Source organism: Barbus barbus, assembly GCF_936440315.1.
Source record: "Barbus barbus genome assembly, chromosome: 43".
In the NCBI taxonomy this organism is placed as follows: Eukaryota; Metazoa; Chordata; class Actinopteri; order Cypriniformes; family Cyprinidae; genus Barbus; species Barbus barbus.
The window spans coordinates 10,673,617-10,686,541 of record NC_136721.1 but is presented as its reverse complement, the minus strand read 5'-3'; positions in this window follow the sequence as shown (position 1 = coordinate 10,686,541).

Below are 12,925 nucleotides of genomic sequence, written 5' to 3'. Positions count from 1 at the left end.
TAAACACTCTTTTTGGTTGAAGTCAATTAGTCACCGATTTTGTTTTGTTTTTTTTTTTTGTTTTTAATTTAGTGAATAGGGTGCTTCATTAAAAAAAAAAAAAAAAAACACTAAAAGAAAGAAGTACTAAAAGAATCATTACCAGAACTGTTAGGAACTGAAATCATTAAATGGAATCAAAATCTAAACAAAGAATCATTAAATTCCTTAAGATTCCCTGCAACAAACAGCTAAAAAGCAGAAATAAACTGGATAAAAGCCCATGAATATCAGGAAAAAATAACAAACATTTAATTAGGAGAAAGAAAGATAAAAAAATAGGGTTAATAAAAATGGAGCACAATTGAGTAAGCATACAGGCATTGTGCACAGAGAGGGTGGAATATAGAACATGCACACACATACACGCACACGTTGTGAATAGACAGCACAAGCATTCAGTGCATAAAGTCAGAGTAGGTGACAGTGACTAATGGCTATAGATGGGGATGGGCCAGAGCTTTCGGGAGCAATGCCATGCGTGATTAATCAAAACACTGCATATGTAAGGAAATGTTCAAAGCCACCACGCATGACAAGCTATAGAGATTTATACCGTGCCCCTCGAGTTCAGAGTGCAGGGTTAATGCCAAAAAACAACTGCCATATTCCGACATGGAAAAACTCTATCAGGAAAACACAATCATGTGATGAGTCAGAGACAAATCACCTACGAACTGCGGCTGATCGGTCACGTAGTGACAGGGGTGAGAGTCTATCATGCATTTAAACCAGAGGTTCACAAACAAAATATAGCCAGGGTGAGCATTGAGCAACCAACGAGGATTAAGGTGTGTCCCAAATTCAATTGGATTATAGATACAAGAATGAAATTGGGAAAAAAAGGAAAGGAAAATAATGCCACAACCTCTATCCAGTATCCAATTGTTCCACTAATAGGAAAAGAGAGAGTACTAGCAAGCATGGACGGAAACCTAATCTCATTAATAAGCAACTTTAGAAGCACATCGATGAATGAAAACGAGAAAATAAAACATGCAGGAAGGTGGTCTATTCAGAGAGTGCAGGAGCATGAAATTAATAAGACATTAGCCTGAATAAAAACTAACTTTCATAAACCAGCTCCACTGCAGGAGCAACAAAAAGACATGCTTGATGTGGAAAACAATGAAGAGCATAAGTGGGAGGGGGACAGGTGAGGACAGACATCAGCCGAAGATTTAATTTATTCAGCCGAGCAATATGGTACATCACAACCACCCAGTGTGAATAGGACATTCACTCTAGGATAATTCAGTTTATCAAAGTCAGCTAGCATCTCAGAGCTACTCGTGGAAAAAGAGAACATTACTGGAGTGGGCTTTAAAGGCTGGAGGCTGCCTGCGCCATTTCTCTAAGTGGTTTGTTGCCGTTAGCGTTGAATTACAGATTCAAATTGCATGGGAAGATGGGGTAAAAAAAAAAAAAAACACAAACCTCATAGGTTGTGGTTACGCATCCGCAAACTAAATATTTTCTATACAATCAACTAGTTGGTGGGTGGAAGCAATTAATAGAGTACTTCATCATAGAATAATTAGGGTCTGACAACTCAGACCCCAATCAGATGTGTTTCTTAAGCGGTGTTCACATGGTGTTCAAACACAGCCAGAGAGAACACAAATATATTGAACAGATCGTAGATTCAGAGATTGAATTTACAATATACTTGGATGTATTTTTTTATCCCCATAGTGTACACTATTCACAACTGAATTGATATTCCTTTTAAATTCAGACTCATTTCATGAATTTCAAATTGAGGTAACAAACATGAAACTTAAATAAATGCAAATAACTCATAAAAACTATGGACTGATAGAAAAACAAATGGATGTTGGAAAAGCCACTTACAGAATTTTGCATTTAGTTTATATTTCTCAACATATTAATTCTTCATAAAAATGCACTTTCGTGGACGAAGGTGGTATCACCTGTGTTGAATTTCTTTGAATTACAATCCAGTAAATTTCTTGGTCATTCCAATTCAAATTCCAATTTAAGTGTGTGGTGTGGCCAATTCAAAATAACATGAACTTGAAGGGACAGAAAGGAAGATTTGCAAAAAGAAAAGCACAACCATTTAATAGGAAACTGACACCTATTCAACAAAACACTATGCATAAAATATATGCATAAAATGCATGAAACTATCCTATTCCTCACAAAAACCTTTGGAGGCCTTTTGATTATGTATAATGACAGGAAAATCGCTCACAGTGGATGATCTGAAGTCTGACTGTAATTATTTTGAAATTTAGTTACAAAAGTCCTTCTTCAATGGCTGTACCATCAGAGATTTAAAAGGGATGGATTTAGAACTTCTCAGGGTGTATTATCATGCTGAAAGTATAGCACAAAGTAACCTTTCAGGAAAGTTATTTCTCTAAATTTAACACCACCAAAAGAATATCACAGGTATGGGACAAAATCGTGTGAATGCCCATAGGGGTTAATATAACTTATGCAGGCAACAGTGAAAAAACAAACATCGGAGTTATCTTTTATTTATCAGATGTTTTGATAGATACCATTGAACTGGAGACTATACAAAAGTTGTATGAGTATATTCTAAGGTTGGAAGCTGTTTTAAAGCCAAGCGGTGTTAACACACGTTAAAGGAATAGTTCACCCAAAAACTCACCCTCATCGCTCCAATGTGAACTTCACTTTAATAAGAAATAGTTGCCATTTCTGGTGTTTGCATTATTTTGTCCTACCCCTGTATTATATTAAACTGTATGTACAGTATTTATGTTTTCCAGTATTCAGTTGCTGGACAACTAATCAACCTTTCCTGAAATGCCCCTAGTTCTGGTTCTAGATATAAATCCACTATTACACCACATATTCACCACCATCTGTCATGATGGGGTTGTTATTTAGTGTTTCCATCAATGATTCAAAGGTCCTACATGACTTTCTACTTAATATAGTGTCAAATGGACATCACGTTGTGGTTTAGGTGGACAACACCTGATGTCATAACTTCTGAGGAAGTGCATTCATGAAGTGCATTAGGGAAACTGCATGACATCTTTTAAGCGAATTGCCTGTCACTTTGGATGAGCATCTGTACGAGAGCTTTCCCTTCAAGGTGGACCACTTTACCAGTCTGTGGTCAGGGGTTTCTCATCGGTGAGCCCTTTGTTTATCTGGGATATATGCGCTAATTGGTGTGACAATGCCTGCACACTTCACATTACGAAATCGCTGATGCATTTATTCAGGGGTCACTTCGGGGGTATGCGAAAATGTTCGGTCAACGTCGACAAACTGCACAAACGACCTCCACTGGGGACTAGGAAAGGAGGGGTGGCCATAGTGGACAGAGAAACAAACTGCCATGTCTATTTTCTGCTCCCAGGCCAGGATGAAATCAGTGTGTGGCTAGGAGTCAGAAAACCCAGGCTGGTGGAGAAGAGACTGACCCAGCGCTCATAAATTATTCTGATCCTGGCCGTGGCCACCTGTGCAGTGTAGAGGGAGGACACAGCACTGGCCTTCGAAATGACGCCGCCTTCGACGCTACAGGACGTAGCCTGCCCCCTTCCTCCCAAGTGCCTATGTACGACGACCTTGAGAGGAACAAGGGATGACGGTGACATCAGGCTTGACTTCCTAAATTAAAAGAGCAGAATGGCTCCAGTCGTCCCTTCTGGCATCTCGGCGGGGCGGGATGGCCGTGTGACAGGAGAGGCGCACTGGCCACAAAACTAAACAGAGTAGATTACATTATGGCTATCTGTGATTAACAGATACAGATCTGCAAAGCAATGTATGCTACAAAAACCCTCAATAAGTATTGACAATGTGCTTGAACAAGAACATCCCAACAGTTCTGCTATTGTACCTTTTTAGAGTGTCATTTCAAGATGACTTTGATGTCTGTTGGACTCCCACATATAACCTCAGCAGGGCTCCAGAATGCAGATCTAGACGCCATTAATGACAGCCAGTAAAGCTTTGCGCGGTTCCATGAGATATTGTCTCGTTAGAGTGTAAGCCAGTGTTTCTTGCACACAACAGCAAACACAGTAAGAGCCTCACTGTCTGATATGTGAACAACTGATTCTTACGAACTGATTCTTTTTAATGACTTAATGAGTCTAAAGAAGCCACTGGTTAGACTTGAATCAGAATCAGTAATCAAGTAAATCAGTCAATAGTTACTTCAGGTTTATATGACAACATGTACTTAAAAATCCATATTATCAATGTTTTGTTACAATGAAATTAATAATACATTCAGATGAATAAAAATTAAACAGTAAATAAATAAAAAAACTAAATTAATACTTTTGTTTTATATTTGAGGTCCAATTACAAGGTTTAATCAACTACAAGAAACTTTTTTGGGTGATATTTTGAAACCATAACGTACACAAAAATGTAGAAAAAAAATATTTTGGAAGGATTTTATTTAAATGGAACTGATATAATCAGCAAATTGGCACATATTAAACCAAAAAAAACTAGCAAGTCTAGTCTATACACTAAATTGTGACTTCATTACATCACACATGAGTGACTTGTTAAATGCACTCGATAAACTGAAGCACTTCTGAACAACCATCTTTAATCAAGCCAATCTTTAATTTGTCAATTAAAAAGGTCATTTGCCTCTTAAATGCTTCACTTTAAGAGCCAATGCCTCCCTCGTCTTTTTTTCTTTTTCCTGTAGCTCTGCTGCGAATATGTAACATTGCTGGAATATTCTATGAATGGTGCGCCTTCAATCTAAATTTATGAGGATGCTTTCAACCACAAACTGAACAAAGAATAGCATGCAGTTCTTTTATTTTTTTATAATGGTATTGGAGAAAAAAAAGTTTTTTAGCTGCGTTTCCACGTTCCATTGTGATGTATTCCATCCACAATAAGGTATTTGCCAAATTACACCCTCTCCAGCAGACCTGTTGGTATAAATAACACCAATGAAATAGCTAATCAGCATAAAATGACGCATGGATGCAATCAAAGCGAAGCCTTTCTGCCCGAACACTCACCCACAGCTCCTAGGTATACGATTGACCACAGTCAACAAAATATTTACTCTGAGAACCGCTAGGAGAGGGGATATATTATATTTGCTACTATTTTTGCAGCCATGTTTTTCTTCGCTTCTCGCCTCCAGCATGTGCTGCTGCCCCAGCTGAAACCAAGCAGTACACAAAGTCTTTTATCTCCTGCTGCTCCTCTGTAGGAGCCTGATGTAGATTAGGGAACAGACGGTTCCTCAGCACTGCGGAGAACCTCCATTACAGCGTTTCACCATCAGCAATCACGCAATCCTCATTACACCAAAAGAAAAGAAACAAAGACGTACAGACAATTAAGAACAAAGGAAGGAGGTGGGGGAGACCGGCTTCCGACGAAAAGACGCGATCCACCTACGCGGTAATCAATCCATCCATCAATCCATCCAGCTGCAATCAGTACACCGATGATCAGTCAAGTCGAGCGTTTAATTAGTAAAGAGCTCTGTTTCACTGGGCGTATCTCAGAAGAGATAAACGAAGGTATGGAAGAAAAAGGGCCAAGTAATGTAGAACACAACGTGAATTATTCAGGACTTTGAGGCTGGGTTTCCCTGAAGATGAGTAAATAGTTTAGCAAAGAGACAAGAGCGTCTAGCCCTTTAGATAATGCAGGAGTGGACTGTGGAGAGAAAGGAAGGCTCTGACAGACTAATCACTCTAGATCGAGGTGTGAAAGTCCTCAGGGAGTGTCAAGAAGCTCCTATTCGTCAGAGGAGTCTTGCCTATTAGTGTGCTTAATTACTCTCACATAGAGACCCACATGCGGGTGTTTTGCATCGACACGTGGCAATGACCATGCCTGGGCACGTTACATGGAAAAGCCCATAGGAATTGAACATCTCAAATGAGATCTTTCGAATATCTAAATTGGTTCTTCTTCATATAAGATCTTAATCTCACAAACTGTGCTCTGATTTGCTGAAATATCAAGGTCTGCATTAAGAGTTTTGGTTCTGCACACACTGCAGAGATTTAATGGGAATTCTGTCGTGAGCTGAGATTGTTGCTCGTCAATAACCAAACTCCGTTTTAAGGGATAGTTCACCCAAAAATGAAAATTCTATCCTTTACTCATTTTGTTCCAAACCTGTACAATGTTTCTGTTAAACTCAAAGAGATCCTGAAGAGCACGGTGTATAATAAATAAATAAATAAATATATATATATATATATATATATATATATATATATATATATATATATATATATATATATATATATATATATATATATATATATATATATATATATATATATTATAAAAATATAATTTTTTTTATTAATATAATATATATATATAATATATTTTATTATATAATTTTTTATGTGTGTATATGAAGAGTTCAGATGGAAAAGCCTTTAAGTATGTTGGATGTTTTTCTTTAAAATGAGCATTTCTTTCTGGCTACTATGTATAGGTTTTATGTAAGTACTGGTACTTCTGAATGGTTTGAGGCTGGGATTTATTGCATCTGAAGTGAAAGTACTTGATGAACATATACTATGTGTGGAGAGCATTCACTCAGTATCGTTCTAGGTCAGATTAGGTCAGATTAGTGCGCATGCGCATTTAGAGGGAGTTCTTTCACCTCATGATTTAGTCTATTAAAATGCATTTAGAATGATCACAAAATTCAAGATACAGAGGCAGAAAATTTATATTTTTACATAATTTCATATAGTTAATCAATATCACAGAAGAGTGCCGTTTTTTTTCTCTCCACAAATCAGCATGATTACAAATGATTTTTACAACAGTTCAATAAGCAAGAAGTTAATTAAGAGACTTACGTTTTAGACAGCATATTGCCTGTTTTGCCCTATTTCGACAACAAAAATAATTCCAAACAGAGCCACAGCACTGTTTCGCATCTCTGAGCAACATGACGGTTTTGTTACTGAATGAATCAACCAACCGGTTAAATGATTCGGTTCGATCACAATGATTCACTTATTAACAGTGACTTGCTGCCACCTGCTGGCAGTTTTAATTTCACATTTAAAGTATCTTTTCATTTTTTTAATTAGTTTCAAACATCAGTTGTCAACGTTTTATGTTTAAAATATCAAAACATTATTTATGCATTTGTAACTGCAGGTTAAAACATACATGTCCCTCTGAGCTGCATTAAACAGTGTGCAAAAGCATCTAAATGTAATTCAGATGCAACTTTTGTTTCCTCTGTATTGTAAAAATTAATTATGTCAATAATGACTTAATTTGCTTGGTAACAGCCCAAATGTCTTATTGACTGATTAAATGTAAAAAAAAATTAAATATAAAAAAAATTAAATTAAAAAAATACTCAAAAGGTGATGCACAATATTAAGGGAAACCGACTTTATAAAAGGTAAAAAATGGCCATAAAAGGTAAAAATCATTGTAAACTTATTGGAAAATACTGATCTGCTACATGACAATAGGCTACATCAGCTCGAATTCAAACCGGAGCTTTTTTTTTTGGTTTTATATGCCGCTAAGAAGACAGGTCAAGTACAGTATAGTCTCGTGTAGCCAGACCTTCTGACTGACGGCTGAAGGTCTGGAATATATGGCCGTTTTCATTGGCCAAGGCCCGCCCATGAGGGCGTTTGACCGACATGTCAAACAACCAATCATAGTTTGTTTCGTTTAGCGTCACGTTTAGGGGTGTGGAAATGTTGTCACAATAACAAACCAGTGTGTGAAACTCTTGGATGTATTTTAAAGATTGTATGCTGTGAACATTAAATATTTCACATACTTTCGAAAATCCAGCGTTTAGTTGACCCTGATAAGTGTTCGTCGTCACATTTGTAAACACGACGGCTTTCTTCTTTCGTGAGGGGGTTTGGCGCTACAGCATCTTTGTTTCCCAGCGGACCAAATATAAACGCGACACTCACGTCTCCCGGAAATCCGGTTTAATTCAACCAGTCAGATGATGAGCAATCCAAGTGTTTCCAGAAAAGTGTGCCATATGCATCAGACGTTTAGCCAACGTTCCGTGGGCGTGATGTCTGAGGCTGAGACTAAGTACAGTATAGCTTCCTCATTGTTCAAAGTAAAAAATTTGTTTTAATTAATAAAACATTTTTAAAAATCAAGAACATTTCTATGGCATTTTTTTTTCTTTTTGCTGTAATCGAAAACGTAACGAACCGTGACACCACTGTATCGTATCGAACCGAAATGTGAATTTTGTGAACTGTTACACCCCTTAAGGGTGTAAAGGTTCACAAAATTCACAGTTTTGTAATTCATTGAAATTATTCATTAAAATCATTTAATGCACAACTAGCTGCATTATCTGTTACATACAGTATGTAAGGGATAATGCAGCTAGCTGTGCATTAAATGATTTTAATGCATGATGTGGAGGCCAAGAACCACCCAACGTGAAGCAGAGTGTAAAACCGTTAAATGCACAGCTAGCCATGTATTATCCCACTTATACCATGGTGATTTGACAGCACTGACAAGTTACAGCTTGATGTTTGCAGCGCGATATTTGACCGGATGGGGTAAATGATGCCCATTTTCATCAGTTCAATCAATCAATCGTGAGAGAAATAGTGTTGACAGTTGTTCGTGATGTTAGTTACTTAAACAGGGGTTTTACCCCATCGTTGCTGAGGAATATAATGCACTGATCCAGTATCTAATCTATTTTATTAATAAAAGTCGTGGGGCAGGGTTGAAAACAAGTTTATGTACTCCTGAATGTTTGTGTGTACTCTCTCTCGCTCTCTCTGTGCAAGTGATGTATGTGTGGGCACGCTACCTGTTTTTATATCCCAGTGGGGACTGAAACCTGAATACACACAGACTTATGGGGACTCGTGTCACCGTGGGGACCTAAATTAAGGTCCCCATGGGTAAACAAGCTTATAAATCATACAGAATGAGTTTTTTTTTTTATCAAAAAAGCAGAAAGTTTGCTGTGAGGGGTAGTGTGTGTGTGTGCGTCAATTAAAGCAGTGCAGTAATATAGAGCGGTGAAACCAAATGGCTATTAAGCCAGTGCAATGTTAAAAAGTTAACATTAAAGGGATCGTTCACCCAAAAATTTTAATTCTGTCATTAATTACTCACCCTCATGTCATTCCAAACCCATAAGACATTCATATTCAGAAGACAAATTAAGATATTTTTGATGAAATCTGAGACCTTTCTGACCCTGCAGAGACCACAACACAACAACCACATTCGAGGCCCAGAAAGGTAGTAAGGACATCGTTAAAATAGTCCATGTGACATCAGTGGTTCAACCGTATTTTCATGAAGCTACGAGAAAACTTGTGTGCAAAGAAAACAAAAATAACTTTATTCAACAATATTCAACATGCGTTACGGCGTGTATGCAAGCAGAGGAATGCACACGCTTGCATTGTGGTACTGTTGTGAATGCACGTCGAAGACTGACACGGAAGAGAGGAAATTGTTGAATAAAGTCATTATTTTTGTTTTCTTGTATTCTCGTAGCTTAAGTAAGGATTTTTCAATTATCTTGTGGCTCCCTCCAATGTGTGCACAGCCCATACTTTCTGGAAAACTGAGATGCACAAATATTAGGATTCTGGCTAACACGATAAGCCAATCACTATCCTTTTTCATATTATGCCTGATGTAAAAAATAAAATAATAATAAAGACACAGTAATTATTTTTTATGCAATGGCTAATAAAGAATAAATGGCTGATATAACAACTATATACTATTTTTGTCGAAATAAAGTAAAAATATAAAAACAATGATTTAAACACTACAAGTAAATTTACGCATCACAATATTATGATGTAAAATACAAAAGGATGCTTATCCATTTTGAGATTTGCTACAGTGTATTTTTGAAAAGTTAGTATTTTACACATTAACTATAAATGATAGGGGTGTAATGATACACGTATTATTGGTATTGAACCGTTCGGTACGAGGTTTTCGGTTCAGTAAGCATTACCCCGTGATAACCTTCCCTTGCTGGGGTTCATCGAAAGACAATGATCTTGTATCGAAGATAGCCAGAGATATTGTCAAAAACATCAATTATTGGCACTATGAAGAGGATTTGGCATTTCCAATTAATGTAGACCTTATTGTTACATTCTTATTTTTATTAGGCCTATTATTATGAAGTTACTTTTATTAAATTAAAATAATTAATTTGCCCCACAATAATTACCACATAACTGACGCGCTACGAGGATAACAAAACATTAGGCTATTACTCCTGAGTTAAAATGTTTAAAAAAAAGGTCTTTTAAAACAGGTCTGTTATACAATGAATTATAGGCCAATAATCAAAATATTAACACTACAGTAATCAGTAAAAATCAATGAAATAAAAAGCTTTTAGCCTATTTCAAGCACCGAATTTCAAAAGCAACCGAACCGTGAATTTTGTGTTACACCCCTAATAAATGAGCATGGTTGTACAAATATTTTGCACCTCAATTGGAAACTTAACGTTTCCTATTCATCTTATGTTAATGGTCCAAGTTGACAGAGGAGGAGCACAGAAGCACAGACTAAAGGATTCACATTAAAACCAACTGACATCTAACATCATGTCGGTATATGTGAAGCTGCATTTCTAAGTGGCTTTAGACGATACTAACATAGGTCATGAACTTTCCAACTCTGAGACCCCAAACCCAGTGTTCTGAGGTTGATCCAGCACCCCCCGCCTCTCATCTCTTTCATCTCTTTCGCTCAAGGGACCGTTCGCAAATCCACGTTCCCTCACGCAGGTTGAGCTTTCAAGCCCTGCAAAGCTGCGGAATATTGTGAAGTCTCGAATAATGAAAATGTTGGGGGGGGGGGGTGTAAATGATTCAGCAAGGATCTTATCTGCTTCGTCTGAAGTGTCCAAGTGCCTCTAAAAGACATTTCCCCTAAAAAAGCATGCATTATTTCTTAAAAAACACGACTGGCATATATATATATTCGTGCCCTAAACCGCCCACCTCCCTGTCATTGCTTTATGACTGGCGAGCGGTTGACAGGGAGGTGAGGAGTAATCAACAGCACCGCGGGAGGTGGGTACTGGCCTGCAGAGCCACGTTGGCGGCCATATTGTGCCAGGAACTTCAGGCATCCGTCGAGGATATGATCGGCCCTTCCATCACCCCACTGAGATCCGAGCCGCCTGCTGAGGGTGGCACGGCACGCTACACACTTTCACACTCTCCATGTGTTGCATCATATGGGGTTCAGACACATACAAACACACTTAAGTACACAAACAGCATGTTAATACCAGCCACAAATCAGAGGTCTCTAGTGGATAATGGCTCCATTTCCACAAACGCTACAAATAGTTCCCTCACATTTAACTGCGGAGTTAAATTACATTAGTTAAAAGAGAAGCATCTTATTTCAGTGCATGGGAGTCAGTCGGAGAGAACTAATTGAAAGGATCAAATGACTGTGTTACTCGGGCAGGGTCATGCCTAATTTGCCGTTTTCGATCGATCCTCTGTGTATTAGTGATATTATGTGAGCAGAGCTCAAGGGTCAAGTGACAGCGAGAGCTTAAGCGAGCTTTATCAGTCGGCTTCCTATATCGATTGTCCTTGAAAGACAAACTAAATTACACCAATGTGTGTAAAAAGGTCTCCTTTTACAACAAAAATTAGCCTAGCACATTATTCAACCCTGCTTTTGTCAAGAGAAAAAAAAATTCAACCCAAGATATAGATACAAATCATAGCTGAGGTAGGGGAAACCACAAAGATAGAAAGCAATCAGCATTTAAACCGCTGAGCGTGAATCTTTATGGTGAAGCATTATTTTAATCTCAAGATTTCCAATAATTCCTATTGATGATTACAGATAAATATTGCTGACGCAATCCACTTAAGAAAATACATCAAAGCTTTTATTTAAAATCAAGCGAGATAAAACCTATGGTGCTTATCCAAATGATATTATAAAACTTAAAAACTCTGTATGACTCATTTTATTCTGTGGAACATAAAAAGATATTTTGAGAAATGACAAATTTTTTGTTCAAGTCAAAGGTCACCAAAATGGTTTGGTTACGAACGTTCTTGAAAAACGTTTGGAATAACATGAGTAAATGATTTAAAGGAATATTTCACCCAAACATGAAAATTCTGTCATTACTCACCCTCATGTCGTTCCAAACCTGTACAACCTTCATTCATCTTCTAAACACAAATTGAGATATTTTTGATGAAATCAGAGTGCTTTCTGACCCTGCAGCAACAGAACAACCATCTTCACCACGTTCAAGGCCTAGAAAGGTAGTAAGGACATCTTTAAAATAGTCAATGTGACATCACTGGTTCAACCGCAATGTTATGAAGCTACCAGAAATTTTTTGTGTGCAAAGAAAACAAAAATAACAACAATATTCAACGATTTCTTCTCTTCTGTGTCAGTCTCCACCACCGTTCCCGAGAGTACCATAAAATGGCCATAAAACTTTTCAGTTGTGTTGCTGTCTATGGAGGGTCAAAAAGCTCTTGATTTGATCAAAAATATCATAATTTGTGTTCTAAAGATGAACAAAAGTCTTACGGTTTTGGAATGACATAAGTGTGAGCAATTAATGCCAGAATTTTCATTTTTGGGTGAACTATCCCTTTAAGTTTGTTTGTTTGCATTTAAATGTATTGCCATATCATTTTCACAGACTATTTCATGGCAGATATAGATTTAACATTCAGCAAACAATAGGCAAATATACAATGATTTTATAAAATTCAACTAAATGGTTTTGTATATACTCATCAATAAAGATTCTTGAAATGTACTTGTGAGAAAAATTGCAAAAGCTTTTTAGGATCCAACTATCCAGATATTATTGTCTGAGCGACTAGACGAGGTCAGTCACTCA